The sequence below is a fragment of the Sinohyriopsis cumingii genome, unplaced genomic scaffold (assembly GCF_028554795.1).
Source record: "Sinohyriopsis cumingii isolate HCF-2022 unplaced genomic scaffold, ASM2855479v2 utg000198l, whole genome shotgun sequence".
Classification (NCBI taxonomy): Eukaryota; Metazoa; Mollusca; class Bivalvia; order Unionida; family Unionidae; genus Sinohyriopsis; species Sinohyriopsis cumingii.
In genome coordinates, this window is record NW_028315875.1 from 102,298 (window position 1) to 120,350 (window position 18,053).

The 18,053-nt window shown below is 42.0% G+C and overlaps 1 long non-coding RNA gene across 1 annotated transcript in view; it reads right to left on the reverse strand.

The window, feature by feature from the left end:
• Positions 1–231: 231 nt before the first annotated feature.
• The window catches only part of LOC149774547 (uncharacterized), a 28,884-nt gene continuing 11,062 nt past the window's right edge, over positions 232–18,053 (reverse strand). The window contains exons 2-3 of the long non-coding RNA XR_016416786.1: positions 2,186–2,311; positions 232–1,208 (exon numbers count right to left, since the gene is read on the reverse strand). This is a non-coding gene — a long non-coding RNA (uncharacterized LOC149774547). The remainder of the gene's footprint in view (positions 1,209–2,185; positions 2,312–18,053) is intronic.

Here is an 18,053-nt window from a genome sequence, read left to right on the forward strand (position 1 = left end):
AACATGAAGTTAGCAAAATAAAACCTCACAGGAAATGGGGATTTAATTTTCCCAGCAGGCTGATGTCACGGTTGACAGATATACATGTAATAAGCATTGCTCACTAGGTGCACTTGTCAAAAATATTTTGTATTTTGTTGATTCAACAACAGTCAATGAATGAATTTATATCCACACACACACACACACACACACACACACACACACACGTTTGGTAAAAATTACTGAAGATGTCACTGTAAAATTTAATTTGGATGTAAGATGCATCAAACATACAAAAAACTCCCAGGTAAGGGAATCTGAAAAGCATTTAAAAAAGGTAAGAATAACAAACTAGAACATGACAGAATTACAAAAGACAGATCCTGAAATTGGTGAGATTCTAACTTGGACTGATTTGGGATCTAATCTGCAATGGTCAAAAGTAGCTCCTTGTAATGCTGCTAAATGGTCAAAAGTAGTTCCCTGTATTGCTGCAATGGTCAAAAGTAGTTCCCTGTAATGCTGCTAAATGGTCAAAAGTAGCTCCCTGTAATGCTGCAATGGTCAAAAGTAGTTCCCTGTAATGCTGCTAAATGGTCAAAAGTAGCTCTCTGTAATGCTGCAATGGTCAAAAGTAGTTTCCTGTAATGCTGCTAAATGGTCAGAAGTAGCTCCCTGTAATGCTGCTAAATGGTCAAAAGTAGCTCCCTGTAATGCTGCAATGGTCAAAAATATCTCCCTGTAATGCTGCTAAATGGTCAAAAGTAGTTCCCTGTAATGCTGCTTAATGGTCGAAAGTAGCTCCCTGTAATGCTGCTAAATGTTCAAAAGTAGCTCCCTGTAATGCTGCTTAATGGTCGAAAGTAGCTCCCTGTAATGCTGCTAAATGGTCAAAAGTAGTTCCCTGTAATGCTGCAATGGCCAAAAGTAGTTCCCTGAAATGCTGCAGTGGTCAAAAGTAGTTCCCTGTAATGTTGCAATGGTCAAAAGTATCTCCCTGTAATGCTGCTAAATGGTCAAAAGTATCTCCCTGTAATGATGCAATGGTCAAAAGTATCTCCCTGTAATGCTGCTAAATGGTCAAAAGTAGTTCCCTGTAATGCTGCTAAATGGTCAAAAGTATCTCCCTGTAATGCTGCTAAATGGTCAAAAGTAGCTCCATGTAATGCTGCTAAATGGTCAAAAGTAGTTCCCTGTAATGCTGCTAAATGGTCAAAAGTAGCTCCCTGTAATGTGATATGAAATACTATTGGCATAGATGGGAAAATAAACAGTGTACCTAAGATGGGAAAAGTGATGTAGAGAAGACAGTGGATTGGAAAATAGTTTTGCCAAACTGTGTGAGGCCATTAATCCTGCATGGATTGCATGATATTCCCACTGTAGTGCATTTAGGCATAAAGAAAAGTGGGAATAAAGGTATATGTAGATTCTTTTGGTATGGTCTTTCTGAAGCTGTTTGTCACTGGTATAAGGTCTGTGATAACTGCACATGAAGAAAAGGTTCATTTAAAAAGTTGATATCTACTCTTAAACTGTACCAAGAAAGAGAGTTGCAGTAATGTTCTGGGTTTGTTACCAGAACTCAACCTGGTAATGTGATGTGATGTGATGTGATTTTGGATTTTTAACATAGCTTTAACAATTTTTCAGTCATATCGCTACAATGTCTGCAATGTGGCAGTTTATAGTGATGTCTAGCATTGGGGCATCATGCCGCAGACATGTAGCATGGTATCCCACCCAGTCACATTATCCTGACACTGGGCCGACCAGTCCTAACACTAACCTCTTAATGCTGAGCGCCAAGCGAGGCAGCTGTTAGTACCATTTTTGTAAGGCGGATGCTTTAACCACTAGGCCAGCGGAGTGATCTGAACCTGGTAATAACTAATTGTTATTAGTCTGTGATTATTTTACAAAGTGGACAGATGCTTACCCATTTAAGAATATGGAAGCAACTACTGTGGTGAATAAACTGGTGGTTAGTTACTGTTTTGGGAGTGCCAAAACAACAACATTCAGATCAGGGGTCAAACTTTGAATTACATGTTTTCAAAGAAATGAGCAATCTTATGGGCATTGAGAAAACTTGAACATCTCCAATAAGACCACAGTCTGATGGTTTAATGGAAAGAGTAAACATAACTATATAATTTATGCTTTCAACTTTTGTTTTTACAAACCAAAGGGGCTGGGATACCTTCATTCCCTTTTTGATGATGGCTTTTAGAACTTCTGTGCACGAGTCCACGGGTGTTACACCATCTACTATAATGCTGGATCGAGACACTGCTTTACCCGTTGATGTTATTTTTGTCTGGTAAACCTGAAAACGAATCAGACAGCATTAATTCTGGTTATGCCTATGATGTCAAAGAGGATATTTCACAAATTCATGGATTTGCAAGAAAACATTTATAGAATGCTGCTGTAGGAGTCAAGATTGCCTTTAATTTTGGGGAGAAGTGACTTGCTGATCTGGACAGAACAGGTAGAAGTGAGAGCTGAACAGGGAGAAGTGAGAACTGAACAGGGAGAAGTGAGAACTGAACAGGTAGAAGTGAGAACTGAACGGGTAGAAATGAGAACTGAACAGGTAGAAGTGAGAGCTGAACAGGTAGAAGTGAGAACTGAACAGGTAGAAGTGAGAACTGAACAGGTAGAAGTGAGAACTGAACAGGTAGAAGTGAGAGCTGAACAGGGAGAAGTGAGAGCTGAACAGGTAGAAGTGAGAACTGAACAGGTAGAAGTGAGAACTGAACAGGTAGAAGTGAGAGATGAACAGGTAGAAGTGAGAACTGAACAGGTAGAAGTGAGAGCTGAACAGGTAGAAGGGAGAGCTGAACAGGTAGAAGTGAGAACTGAACAGGTAGAAGTGAGAGCTGAACAGGTAGAAGTGAGAACTGAACAGGTAGAAGTGAGAGCTGAACAGGGAGAAGTGGAAGCAAAGCAAGACACATTATAAAGATGTGTGAATTCTGCCTTCTATTGCTCAGTATGCTTATCTGCATTTAACATTGGCTTTAAGCAATACCTTATTTTCAAGTAGAAAATTGTATCAATTTTATGTTTAGTATTTTTATGTATATTTAATTTGCATTTGTTTGTTTTTCTCCATGATTATGTGATTATATTTTGGTCTTGATCATGTCCAAAATCAAGTTCATGTTGTTGCTGACTAGAGGCACTAATGTTTTTTTTTATTTTGTAAATATATAGTTAATATTTCCCCAGAAGTGTGGGTTTCATATTGGGATCATTATCAATAGAAGTAAACATATTTGAATTTGGGTCTAGGACATTGGTAATCTACATAAAAATACCAAGCCTACCTGATGTTTAGCACATCCTTATATTACGAATCTATGCTCTTAAAATAAGTAACGGAAAAGTGTGAAAAGCAACAAGCTTTGTAATATTCAACAAATAATTTATTTCTCTAGAATACAAAGTGAAATTGAGAAAAAAGAACTTATAGTATTGTGAATTATATACCAAAATAATCCACGAATTAAAGACACAAGTCTAGTAATTTAAAGTCCAGAATAAAATTCAGTAGAAGTCCAGAAAAAGTCCGAAAGCTGAAGGTAATGATGTGCCTGTGGTAACTTATAGAGTGTTGATGTGTCAATAGCCTTTTGCTAAATCACAGTAATATAATTCCAAGTTTGAATTCAGTATAAATTTCAGCAAATGTCTCTATCCAATAATTTTATCATAGCATATTTTTATTTCCAGAGAACGTATTCGCTTGAATTCAGTAATTTTAATAAATAAAATTCCATCCCAAAAATGAAATACTGAACACAACATATAATACAACTTGAAGGTGCTATGTCTTAAAGCATGACTGAAAAATCCTCTCATTTAAATTATTATATATTTCTCTACTTATGGCAACAATTAGCATTTTCCAAAACAAATAATTACGTGATGGAAAGTGGGGGCCCAGAGTGGCCGAGTGGTCTAAAGCTCTCAATGTTACGGATCACTGCCATCTCACCTCTGTCTGCATCGGTTCGAGTCTAGAATTCGGCCAATATGGGTATGTGAGAAAGCTTGCCAGTAGCATCTCGTGGGTCGGTGGTTCTTCCAGGGGTTTTCCCGGGTTCTTCCTCCACCAATAATAATGGCCGCATATCGTGTGCTGAAAAATGACGTTAAACCCCACAACAACAACAATGTGATGGAAAGTAACCTTCTAGAATGATCCTGATGTTTGCAGAATAAAAATGAGATCCTGGAATATGTAAAAGACACTAGGGAAATTCCAAAACCTAGACCTAGACCCAAATAAACATATTTTCTTCTATTAATAATAATACTGATTTTAAACCCATACACAGAGAGAATAATTTAGCTATGTATTAGTTGTTTACAGAATAAAATCAATTCAGGTCAAACAGAAATGAACTCAATTTTGGACAAGGTCAAGTCCAACATACAATGTTACGTTGCAATAGCCTGCAATGAAATGAAGAAGAAAAAAACTAACAAACAAATAATGCAAATTAAATATACATAGCACCTAACATTATTGTAGTAACAGATTTGATCTTGTAAACAACTTGGAATGTTCAAGAAAATTTCATAAATCGTGACTTTGGTCAGGTAGAGGGGCTGATAATCTTGATGTCTTGAGAAATTACATATTTATGCAATAACATCTGAAGCAGGAATCAGTCTTATTGTTGTGTTTAGTATTTGATTTTGATTGATTGATTTATTTAAATTATTTAGTCACTGGAAATACAAAGTGCTCTCAAATAACATTCTTGGACAGAATCATTAATTTGGAATTATAGTGAACTCAGACAAGGGCATCTTTGATTATATTATTAGTAGTAAATGGGGCCACCCTAGTGACAATGGGACTTAGCATTAAAAACACCCCTGGGCCACTCTAGGGACAATGGAAATTTAACATGGAGAAAAATCGTGGGTCACTCTAGGGACAATGGGAATTTAACATAGCGTTTGGGCTTGTCTAGGGACAAGGGGAATTGAACATGGGAATAGAGTTTGGGTTTGTCTAGGGACAAGGGGAATTGAATATGGGATTTTTTTTTTTTTTAAAAAGTTTTTTTAAATTTAAATTTAAATTTAAATTTAAAAAAGGGTAGGCAATGGAAAGGCTATCTCTTTTCGAGAAATATGGCTGGCCCTGAAAAGGGCCTTTGGGTTTTCTTCTTCTTCTGCTTCTAATTTCTTCTTTTTCTCCACCAACTTCTTATTTTATCTCCAACACTCTTTCTCTTCTTTTCTTTCTTTTTTTTCTCCTCCTCTTCTTTCTTCTTCTCTTCCTCCTCTTCTTTCTTCCTCTTTTCATTTTCTTCTTTTTCAATTTTTTCATTCCATGCTCTCATCCTTATCCTTTCCTCTTCATCCTCCTTCTCCTCCTTTATCTCTTTCATGACACCACTTATCTTGTCCTTTACCTTTCTCAAGTTATTAATTTCCATCTTTACACGATGGGGACTATAGGAATAGTGGTCTTCAACGAGTCTTATTAACATCTGCTCCATCATTCCTAAATTGTCTAAAACGTCTTGCAATGTTTGCATCTTGTCAATTTGGTTCGATGCCATCTTCTTTGTAGAATGGTTTGAACGACGAATACTGTGGGTTCTTATAGTGAAAGCGCGGACGTGATGGAAAACATCCCCCTTAAAACATAAAATTGATATTACCTAGATCATGACCTAACATCGTGCAGACGTGAAAGAAAACATCCCTACTTTTCTCATTTCATATAATATACTATCCACATAAGTGAAGCAACAATAAACAAACCCCAAATCTACTATTTACACACGCAAATCATTAAAATAAAATCCATAATCTACTATCCACACAATCGTACGTGAGCGCTTACAAAACCCAAACTATACTCTCCACATACGCTAAGAAACAATAAAGAAAATCCATAATCTACTATCCACACAATCGTACGTGAGCGCTTACAAAACCCAAACTATACTCTCCACATACGCTAAGAAACAATAAAGAAAATCCATAATCTACTATCCACACAATCGTACGTGAGCGCTTACAAAACCCAAACTATACTCTCCACATACGCTAAGAAACAATAAACAAAATCCATAATCTACTATCCACACAATCGTACGTGAGCGCTTACAAAACCCAAACTATGCTCTCCACATACGCTAAGAAACAATAAAGAAAATCCATAATCTACTATCCACACAATCGTACGTGAGCGCTTACAAAACCCAAACTATACTCTCCACATACGCTAAGAAACAATAAACAAAATCCATAATCTGCTATCCACACAATCGTACGTGAGCGCTTACAAAACCCAAACTATACTCTCCACATACGCTAAGAAACAATAAACAAAATCCATAATCTACTATCCACACAATCGTACGTGAGCGCTTACAAAACCCAAACTATACTCTTCACATACGCTAAGAAACAATAAAGAAAATCCATAATCTACTATCCACACAATCGTACGTGAGCGCTTACAAAACCCAAACTATACTCTCCACATACGCTAAGAAACAATAAACAAAATCCATAATCTACTATCCACACAATCGTACGTGAGCGCTTACAAAACCCAAACTATACTCTCCACATACGCTAAGAAACAATAAACAAAATCCATAATCTACTATCCACACAATCGTACGTGAGCGCTTACAAAACCCAAACTATACTCTTCACATACGCTAAGAAACAATAAAGAAACCCATAATCTACCATTCACACAAACTTACGTGAGCAGTTACAAACACAAACACACAAACACATACCCTCGCACTATGAAAAAAGAGTTAGTGTTTATAATCACACTACTCTACCTACACACACACATATTGGCAAATCGATAGTTATTTCTTTTCTAGAGTATTGGGTAGCCCTTAAAAGGGCTGTTTTTTTTTGAACTCCAGATGCACCTATCTAATGGTTGCACCTTCCTGGCCTGGCGCCACACACGCATCTTCTTCCCCAGTCTCCTTTCACCTTTCTTCTGGGGAGCGCAGAGGGAGGATGATTCGCTTCAACACCCCAATCCTCTGTCTCGGGAATATTGTACGACATCCTCTCTTCTAGTTTCTTTTCCTCCTCTTCCCTCTGTCTTCTCTCCTCCTCTTCGTTCTTCATTCTTTCCTCGTCTACTATAGCCTCCGCGGCCAGTTCATTTAACAGGCGCCTGACATATTCCAGATGTATCTGGAGTTCAAGAAGTTTGCTTATTCTGCTATTCATTCTTGTGTTGATCAATCAACAAGGGTAGCTAGACTGCCCAGCGAGTTTCAATTTATAGTGAAAGCGCGGACGTGATGGAAAACATCCCCTAAAAACATAAAATTGATCTTACCTAGATCATAACCAAAAAAAACAACAACGCGCGGACCTAAAAGAAACACTCACTCACTTTTTTATGCTACCCATCACTATTTTAAATTTTTTTATAAATCACTTCAATAGACTATCCACATACGCAAAGCAATCCAATCTAACCCCAAATTTACACCTCAAACACCAAAAAAAAGACATCATTTTAATCTACTATCCATACCAACTTACTTAACCACTTACAAACACAAACACACAAACACATACCCTCACATTTTTTTAAAAAAGAGTTAGTGTTTATTTTCACACTACTCTACCTACACACATTGGCAAATGGATTGTTATTTCTTTTCTAGAGTATTGGGTAGCCCTGAAAAGGGCTGTTTTTTTGTTTGCTATGGCATTCTTTTTTAGTTTCTAAGAATGCGATGTCCTCTGAGGATAGACTTTCTGGCGATAGGTCTGCTTCTTCGAAAAGAGAAGAAGAACTCTTTGGTGTCGATACGACAATCGACAAAGCCTCTGTCAGCTTCAGGTTGCTGCTGTTGTTGTTGTTGCTGCTGTTGCTGCTGTCTCTGAAGTCTGTACTTCTCTGTCCATTCTTCTTTTTCCCTGTTCATTTCTTCTCTGAAGAGCTCTTCTATCAGGTCTTCAGTGATTTTTAACATTCTCACATTCTCTATTTCTTCTGGCTTCGGTATCAGACTGTGTCTGACCCTATGCAAATTCACGTAGACTTCGTTGAGCTTAGCTAGTTTGGAGCACATCTTCGTAGGAGGATGAGTCGACAATGGATGGTTAGACTGGAAACAACCCGGTTCTTAAAGTCAAAGCGCGGACGTGAAGGAAAACATCCCCCACACGGTTTTTGAGTCGCAACGTTTAGTGAGTGTCATGAGAGGGATAGTAAGAAATGAAAGAGCATCAATCCAACATTCTTATAGCTAAACAAAAGACAAAGGCATTTTTTTCAAAACACAACATTTTTTATTCAAAAATCACTTAACACTAAACAACAACTCTAACATTTTTAACAATAATCCAACAATATAACATCAAACAATTTTTTCAAAACACAACATTTTTTATTCAAAAATCACTTAACACTAAACAACAACAACTCTAACATTTTTTAACAATAATCCAACACTAAAAGTTTCTCCACTAGGTAAAGAGGGATAACAGTCTTCCATGGTTTCTAGTAATCTAGGATGACTTCTCTCAAACTGTTGATTTCTATGGTATTATCGAATTCTGCATACAGGATGACGTTCACCGTTTCATCAGGGTCTCGGTCTTTAAACTGAATTTCCACACGAATCTGGCCGGATTTTATAGGGTGGAAATGTCCCTCGTCGCTGCCTTGGTCTGGAGTGAAATCGAAAGCCCACAAAGCGTAGCCTCCTGCATAATCCTCGTACGTAATACCGTGACTGGTATTGGTTCCTAACTGTCCGGTGGCTTCGTACAGGGACAAGTACGATCTCAAGTAATTCTTCTTGGTAAAGTCAGGTTCGAAAGGTCGGGTACACAAGGTCTTGCCATCGCGACTGACTTCGATTTTGGACACGCCAAAGTGTTGAAAGTAGAAAGGATTTTTTTCGGCAGCTCCGTTGAAGGCTGTATTCTCGACGATACCAACGATCAAACGTTTGGGTAACTGTCCTTGGAACAGATGATCTTCGATCATGGATCGCTGTCCCTTGGGAATGGTGAAGGTTTTCACTTCCACGCGTCGTATGGGATACTTGGCAGTCGTTCTGCTCAACGTCTGACTGATGTCGTTTCCCACTTTAGGTAACACTTCCACACGGCGTACGTAGAGTCTGGCTTCTAGGATTTTGGTTTTGTAACCGTCGCTATCAGCCATCAAATGGAAAGCGGCACTGCTACGATTCAGTCTCAGGCGGACATCCACCCGGTTCAGCAAATACTTTTCTTGCAACCACATGTCCAAATGCAAACGATCCATCAGTTCTAAACTTGTGTCGGCTCCCGTGATTCTCTTTCTTCGTTCTAGAAATCCATCATTGTTGTCTTTCTTTTCATCAGTTTCCAATATTTCAAACTTGGTAGGTTCGTCAGCTTCCCATACCACACAGGCATTGAGATGAGTGTTCTTGGCATCTATTCCGTACGTCAAGAGATTTTCCAGGTAGGCACGATAAGGGTAAGTATCCATGCTGCTACTGACCAGTTTGTTATTCAAGTACAAGTCCACTCCACTGAACAAGGAATGCATGAAATTGTTGACGGGAGCTACTGCTTCATCGTCTATAGCACCTCCAGTCTTATCTAGAATTTTGACTTTCAGGTACAAGTAACTGCTATTCAGATCGATGTAATCTTAAGGCTGTCCTTTGATTTCAAACTCGATGGGAGCGGAATCGGTCAGTGAGGAGACGGGGTGAAATTCCACCCACTGGGATTCTTGCATCGTCATCATCGTGGGGGGGGCATGGCAAACAGATCCAGTTCCGTCTTGGAACAAGCGCAAGATTCTCGGTGCATCATTTTTTTGTCTCTTTTCTCAATAATCGAAAACGTCTAAGTCTCGAACGGTTCTTCTTTTCTTGGCCTTTCTAGCTTGAAGTCTGGTGAAAGGGTGTTTTCTTCGTCGTCTCTTTCTGCCTTGTCCTTGCTGAATGCCTGACTCGGTAGCGTGCAGGGCATTTATAGGTGTTTCTCGGTGACCCAAAATGTCTTTGCCCGTTTGCAGCAAGACATTTTTGCCTGCCCCCATGAAGGCTTCTTTAGGGTTTTGTTTGTCGATGATGACATTTTGGAGAAATTCTTTGCCTTGCGTCAGTGCCGCATCTTTCAAGGCGTGCAATCCGCGTGACACCATCGGTTTCAACACCGGGGCCACCGAACGAAAGGCCGATTTTAACATATCTCCTAAACCGTGTCCTCGCTGTCGAGCAACCCCTCGGTACACTGGATACATGACTTACGAATCGTGAGAAAACCGTTTTCGAAAATGGAGTTTCAACGTGACTTTTCCTTTGGTGAATGGAATATTTTGTCCCAAATCTCCTTTTATAGTAATGTTGACCGTGTCCAAATACGACTTACTGACAGGCAAATAGTGAGGATGTACAAATTCGCGGTGGACGTGGTAAGTGTTTCCACCTTCCTCGTCAGTGTTCGTGGCAGAATCCACTTTGAAAGGAATGACACGCAGTAACGGTACGGAGGTGTGTCCCACCACGTTATACTCCACCACATAGGAGTACACAAACATCAAATTCAGTCCTTGGTTCAGTTCTACCGGGGCACGAAATAACTTGCTAAAAGACTCGTTGTCGTAAACGATGGGTAATTCGATTTTCTTCATCATGCTCATTCTCAGGTTCATGTCTCCGCCTAACATGTCATACAATTCAGGACAAAATAAAATGGACAGGATTTTACTCCGTTCAAATTTCATCAAGAAGCGACGAGCTGTTTTGTGGTACTCCATGGTGACACTTTTGTTAACATGCTCCAAAGCTTTCAGAAACACGGCATTAAACCTGGAGGCTATGGTGCTGACCAAATGTTGACCACTAAAATAATAGCCTGGGGAAATGAACAAGTGATAGGTGGTGTACTTTTGTGTACGGGTTTTCTTGTCATATTTGACATTGCTATCCATCCACTGTTGCAATTGTTCGTCATGAACTTCCACATCAAAAAAATTTTGATTGGGAAGGACATTGAGGACTTGGGTTGGGTGAATCATTTCTACTAAAGCCATTTCCCAATGGGCTTCGTGATCTAAGGGGATGGCTTGAGGTAATTTGGCCGTGTTCTGGGGAATCACCTCCATGGAACTGTCACTGGATAAGGTTAAGTAAAATTGGTTTTGGTGACTCATAATTCCAGAGTTCTGTGGCTGTCCGAGGGGTTAGTGGACGTCAGAGGCGTGTCTCCGCCCAAAATGGGGTTCTGGTTGTGGTTGGAGTGGTGACTGGCACTGGCACTGGACACAAGGTTCCCGTGGTTCCCGTTCGAGGTGAATTTCAGGGAGGGATTAGGAAGCAGGTAACCGATGCAACTGCTCAATAAAATGGTCCACAATTGTTTGTCACCTTGTTGCAAACTCAAATTGGCGATGGCTGCCACGATGACACAATACACCACGAAGATTTGGCAGAAAAAGACGATTTGCGTTTTAGGCACACGTTCTCCACACCACACCCACAAGGGTTGTTTTTGTAAATCTTGCACAGAAGAACTGGGTGAAGGAGGAGTGGTCGACGTAGCTGCGTCTGTGTGAAAAGGCATGATGGTCACTTCTTTTTATAGTCGATGACTTGCGAAGCGTCGATCCAAGAATCAAAACTGGGCGGATATCCTTTCCAACGTACTTTGACTTCTTTGACACGTCGTTTGCCCACTTTACGGGTTCTGCATTCGAGAATGCTTTCGATGTCGTACACGTCGTCTTCTTTGTTGGTGACACGTTGTAACTCGGGCAAATAAAACGTTCCTTTGAGCACTTCTCCGTTCATGTCTTCCAATTTATAGACGGCAGGATGACGGCCATGCACTCGTCCAGTGACGCGAAACAGTTCGGTCGTCCAGTTAGGTAAGTAACCTTTGTCAAAAGTGCGTTTGGTTTTGCCAATGCGCACCCAATCTCCTACGGCCAACTCTCCACTTTTGTTGGGGGCAGCCCTCGTCGGGGACGTACCAAACAGACGCTCAAACACCAGCACATCGTTGTCGGGAGTCACCTCTTGCGGGGCACGTCCGATGCTTCAATGGTAAGATTGGTTGTACGCTTGCACCAGGTGCGGTAAGATGTCGATGTACTTCAGAGTGTGGTGATGCGTAAAATATTTCCACATGCGTTCTTTCAAAGTGCGTTGAAAACGTTCCACGATGCTGGCTTTGGTTTCGGGATTCTCGGTGGTAAAAAAATGAATGTCACGTTTCTTTAATTCTTTTTGGAAAGCTTGGTTCAGAAATTCGGTACCTTTGTCCGTTTGCCATCGAAGAGGGTGACGACCGCTTTGTTTCAACACCCGTTGCAGGGCTCGCACTAACTCGCTGCTCGATTTGGAAGTCAAGGGTACGACCCAAGCAAATTTGGAAAAGACGTCGATGACACAAAACAAATATTTGTAGCCACGATTGTAGCTGGCCAAATGAGAGACATCGGCTAAATCGGCTTGCCATTGATGATCGATGCCTTCCACTCGGGTGCGACTTCTGGCAAACTTGCGTCGAATGGGTTTGTGTAAACTGTAGGTAGCTTGTTCTTGTAACCATCGTTGCACTTGAGGTAAACGGAGACTTTTCAGTTGCGTTTTGGCAGCACGATACAATTTTTGAACTCCTGCGTAACCTGCAGGATGGGAGGGATCGTAGTAAATGCTGGCTAAGACTTTTTCCATTTTTTTGTGTTGGTTGGTGTGTTAATAAGGCACCCACTCTTGGAGGATGCTACTCTTTTTCTCTTGGGGTATTTTCTTGGATTGCAATGCTTTGCGTGTGCGACCGGCAATAGGTGTTGAAGAGGAGGAGGATGTCTGAGCGGGGGATATCGGTTCTTGTTTCACTTCTGTCTTCACTTTCTTTTACTCTTGTGATGAAGAAGAGTGGCCATCATCTTTTTAATCCATCCAATTCTGGAGGTAGGTGGTGTTGTTAACTTGCGTACTTTTTCTGGTGGAGTTTGAAACCCTTCTTCTTCTTCTTCTTTTCCTTTTTCTGTCTTGGTCACTGGTACTGGTGGTACTGGTACTGGTACTGGTGATGGTGCTGGACTTTTCATCAAGGTCTTAAAATCTTTCAGAGTGGGTAGAGCTGTTTCGTCCAAAGCTTTCTGGTGAAAGAGTTGCAGTCGTTGCAAGAGTTGACCGTACTTTTGCGATTTTTCTGTTTCGGACAAATCTTGGCGATCCATCAAGGACTGCAATTCGTGTTGTAACTGGGACATCTCGCTCAAATGGGGATTGGGAGGTAAATGCGGGGTGTGTTGTTCTTGCCACCGATGGTATTCCATCCATCGTTTGTAAGGCACTAAAGCTAGTTTTCGTCCTTCCATGGGGTTGTCAGGGGTCGATTCTGAGATCTTGGAACTTCCGAGGCCTTTTTATCTTGCTCCCACCAGTCCTCCCAACATGGTTCCCAAGACTCCTTTCAGTATGGGGCCTAACAAGAGAGGTAAAATACTTCCACGTTGCACTAACATCTTCTTTTTTTGACGAATGGGAATTTTCTTTTGAACCATTTGGCGAAGAACGTGACGATGTTTGCCTAAGCATTGTTTCTGGTGTTTGGACAAAGGGATCGTGCCTTTCAAAACGTTCAAACAACATTCGCACACGGTATCGATGACCTCTTTGGAGGCCGTTTGAATGAGTTTTTTTCGTAGGGGTGGAGAAGCTTTGGACAGGACAGATAACATGTCTCCATGTTTGGCTAAACGTGGTGGCAGTCCTTTCCTTTTCTTTCCTTGGGGTTTTCTGGAGGGTGACATCTTTGAGTCTTCAGGAGCACCAAAAAACACTGATACCCGACTTGGTCACAGGCCTTTTTTATACTGGAACGCGTCGCCACTGATTGTCTTGACGTCGTATTAGTTTGAGGACAGGCATGACACGTCGTGCAGGGGTACGTAACGGACTAAATCGAGCCAGTTCTTGCTTGGACAAATCCAGTAAACCTTGTAACATGCCCGATCTTTCTTGAACTTTGATTTTGGGAGAAGGTACTTTGTGAGCAGCAGCCACTGCCACTAAATTGGAAGGTCCTGCCACTGGGGAAGTTCTTTTGGGGGTCATTAACGGAGAAGTTCTTGGTGTGATCAACGTCTCCAAGTACTCTTCAGTTCCTGGTGTCATCAACGGAGAAGTGGATAAACGTGAGGATGCCGGAGACGCAGTCACTGCCGTGGCAGATTGTGGTTTGCGAGTGTAAGGTTGCGTCCTGGCCGAAGTGCCTCTCTTGCGACTAGTTTTCTTCTGTGGACTTTTCTTTTTCTGGGGACTTTTTCTCTGTTTCTTTTTCTGGGGGCTTCTTTTCTTTTTCCGGGGTGGTGGTGTCTGGTCAGAGGAGGGTCCTGCCACTGGAGAAGTTCTCCTTGGGGACCTGGTCTTTTTCTTCTTGGGGCTTCGTTGGACTTTTGTCTTGGGTATAACTTTGGGGGCATTAGGATCCCATCTTAAGAGTGAGCGAATGATGACCCCTCCTAGAGTACCGCTCCCTCCAGGTTTCAAAATGATTTGTTTTTTGGTTTGAGTGTCGATGCGGGGATCGGCCAGTTGGACCAAAGCGACTTTGTTTCGATCAAAAAAGCGTTTGGTTTGATGAGGAATCTGAATGATTCCTTGGAGTAATTGACGTGCCGTCACCGTGAACCATCGTAAGACTTCTTTGAGACTAGCTTCTAAGACACGAGCTCGTGTTTGTGGATCTTTTTCTCGACTGATGCCATACAAGGCACGAATCAATTTGACGGGAAGATGCGACTGAAGGGACGTCATGTTCACACTGTGTGAGACAGACGAAAAGTGTCTGAGGTTTCTTATAGATTTTTTTATGGGGAGTGAAATGAAGTCGAGGACGGAGACGTGTACAGGACAGGCCCTCCGTCTTGGCACCAGTGGTGAAACAAGTGGGTACGAAATCGAAAATCCTCGGGAGTCGTAGGTTTCAAATCGACGAGTAAATAGGCGTATGGCGTTTGAGTGGCATCATCGTACGCCTGAGTCAGCCAAGGCGTTCCTAACTGTTTGGCTAAGACTTGCACTTGCGATTTATCTCGAGGGCTTTTAAACAAGACCACATAATGCGCATTGAGACTGATGGTGCGATGGGCTTTACTTTGTTGAAACAAATTTTGGGTGATGTAAACGACACTGGCATTACGGTGATGCCCTTTGCGCGTGAACCACAGTTTAATTTCTTCTTCGTCTTCTCCTAACATGTCGTCGAAAATGACCAAATGGGTTTGACGGGAGTCAGAGACGATGCCGTCGTCTTCTTTAGGAATGCCTTCCACAAACACGATGGAATCGCCTTGACTTTCTCGCAAGAGGTTGTACGCCGATTGCCACTCTTTGTAACACCACACGATCCGTTGAGGTGGCCGATCGATCAAATGATGTTAATGTTCGATCAAACGTTTGACGAATTCGGTTTTGCCTGAACCGCTAGGTCCAGCAATGAGCATGTTAAAGGGATGGCGAAGATACAAAGCCTCCCAACTGGCACGATCTAAGTGTTCGTCGATGACTTTGACAGTAGAGGAAGAGGGAGCAGAGACAGCAGAGGTAGCCATTGTGTGAGAAATGTCACTTGTGACACGAAAAACAAACAAGACAAGAGTTTATATACTTTTTCAGAACACGTTTATTGAATGTTTTTTTCAAACATGAATACGAAAGACAAAAATACATAAAAGCCAAAGGCTTAAGTACAAGAATAAAAGGCACATGATAACCATGAACGTGGAATAAAAACAAGTGTCTGTACAACAACCACATGTTTTGGGTAAAGTTGTAACCAGTTCTATAGTAGGGGGTAAGGTCACACAAGTGTCCTCCCGAAAGGGTCTTTCAGGGCTGTCCACGACAGTCCTGTCCTGGGTGACGGGTTCTTCTGGCACCGTCACTAACACGGGTTGAAAAGTAACTTTTTTCTTGAATAACTCTCGTGCATACTGGGCCACCTCTTGTGTCCAAGCCTCAAAACCCTGGTCTCGGTGATGTCCAACATTTGACTCCTAACCAATCTGGTTTCTTCTTCGTCAACGACATGGTAAGTTACTTCAATGAACAATGAACTATCGATCTTGCCTAGGGTTCCTTTTTATATACAGACCAATACCGACCTGACCGTACGGCAACGTAAAGTGATTGGGAAGTCGCACTCGCTTCTGGTATACAATTTGATAGACTTTTTCCAAGGGTCGACTGACGATGTGGTGAGTGGGTAAACGTACAATCTTGTTCGGTTGATAGGTGGTCACTTTAAAGTTTCCATCCTCTCCCGATTGCAAGGCTTCTTTCAATACCCCAAAGTTGACCACTCGACTGGTACGATGATTCAGAGTCAGTCCTTTCACTTTGCACGTCGTGTGCTCTTCTCCTTGTTTGTCCCGGTATTCGTAGCCGTAATTTTTGGGGCCGCCACTGACGAAACTTAGAATCTTGTCGTCGGGATGCTCGTCTGTCCAGGCTCCTAAACGGTCTCCTTCGATGTCAGGGTGCTGTTGAATCGGGTGATGGATGTAAATGCAACTGTCCGTGTCAAAGTACAGGACGCGATCCCCTAACAGTTCTAAAGCTTCGTACAATTTTAAGCGAGCATGAGCTGTCACGTAAGCCGCAATGATGACATTTCCAAAAGGGTCGTCTTGTACAAAGTCCAGATCTTCTTCGTAATTGACCAAGATCAAACCCTCGCGAACGACGTCCACGTGTTTCATGTATTTGGTTTTGTCGTGAATCATCTGGAAGTAGCGGGAAGGTTCTGTCAAATATTCCGTCTTGGGTAAACACGGTCGTTGTGCCATTTTAGCCCACAAGCAATTTAACATCACTTTGGCAAACGATCGCCTGCCTTCGTTTTTTTCGATGTAGTCTAAAGAGATGCCTTCTTGTTCGTAGTATTTCTCTTTGAATTGTATTTGGTCTTCGGGAGTGTGACACCAGGAAGGATAGCCGCTGGCTTCTTGTTTCAATTTCAAAAAGGCATCCACGTAGTCGGCGAAAATGCCTTTCTGAGTAGGGTCACCCTTATGGTACTGTTGTGTCTTGGGAAAGTGGCAAATTTCGTACACTTCTAACAGTTGGTATCCCATGTCCAGAGCTTTGAACAATTCCACGCTGACCCAGGTTCCCGTCAAGGCACGTTCTTCCTGGCTGTGATGGCAAGGTTGGTCCTGGTTGCACGTTTCGGCACAAGTACGGCACAAGGGAAACATCAGTTTGCCTTGACAATGGTGAGGTAAGACGGGATGGTATAGGTTCGTGGGAGGCAAAACTTTACACTTGATCAAGCCTTCGTATTGTCGAATGTTTTTCAGGTCGATGTGTTCCGTCAGCAATCGCGGGTGCCCTACAGGAAAGCGACAATATTTGCACACGTAGGGATACAGCGAACACACATCCAAGTATTTGATTTCTTCTCCTTTCTCTTCGTCGGCTTGGTACAGCAAACAGGTGGCATTGGTCCTTCCTCCGTACAAACTATCCCTCGGGTTCAACGGGTCCATGAACTGGTAACTTTCCACGAGGCGTTTAAACTCGGGATCGGTTTTCATACGGTGATCGTATTCGTGTTCCCACATTTCCACCACTTGGTATCCTTGCTGTTCTAACTTTAGGCGCCGCTGACAAGTGTCCTGGTACAAGTCTTCCATGGTTCGTTGTAAAAACTGATTTTTAGTGCTACGGTCAGGGTAACAGACGGGACATCCGTGAAATAAGCAGCCGTTAAAGTCATACACGATCTTGGGGTTTTCTAAGTCCCAGCCATCGACCGAATACGTTCCGATGGTCTTTTCGCCCCCTCCGTTGCGGGCATGCTGAATCCACTTGTCTTCCTTGTCGCACAAGTAATGTAACCAACGTAGGGCTTTGACCGAGTATTGACGTTTGACAAAGTGGGTCGTTTGAGGACTGATGACAGCTACGGTGTTTTCAGGCATGAATCGTTGCCGATACACTAAGGAACACGCTTTGGCAATGGTGCAAGCTTCTTTCAAAGGATCGACCCCTCCGTGTTCCATGAAC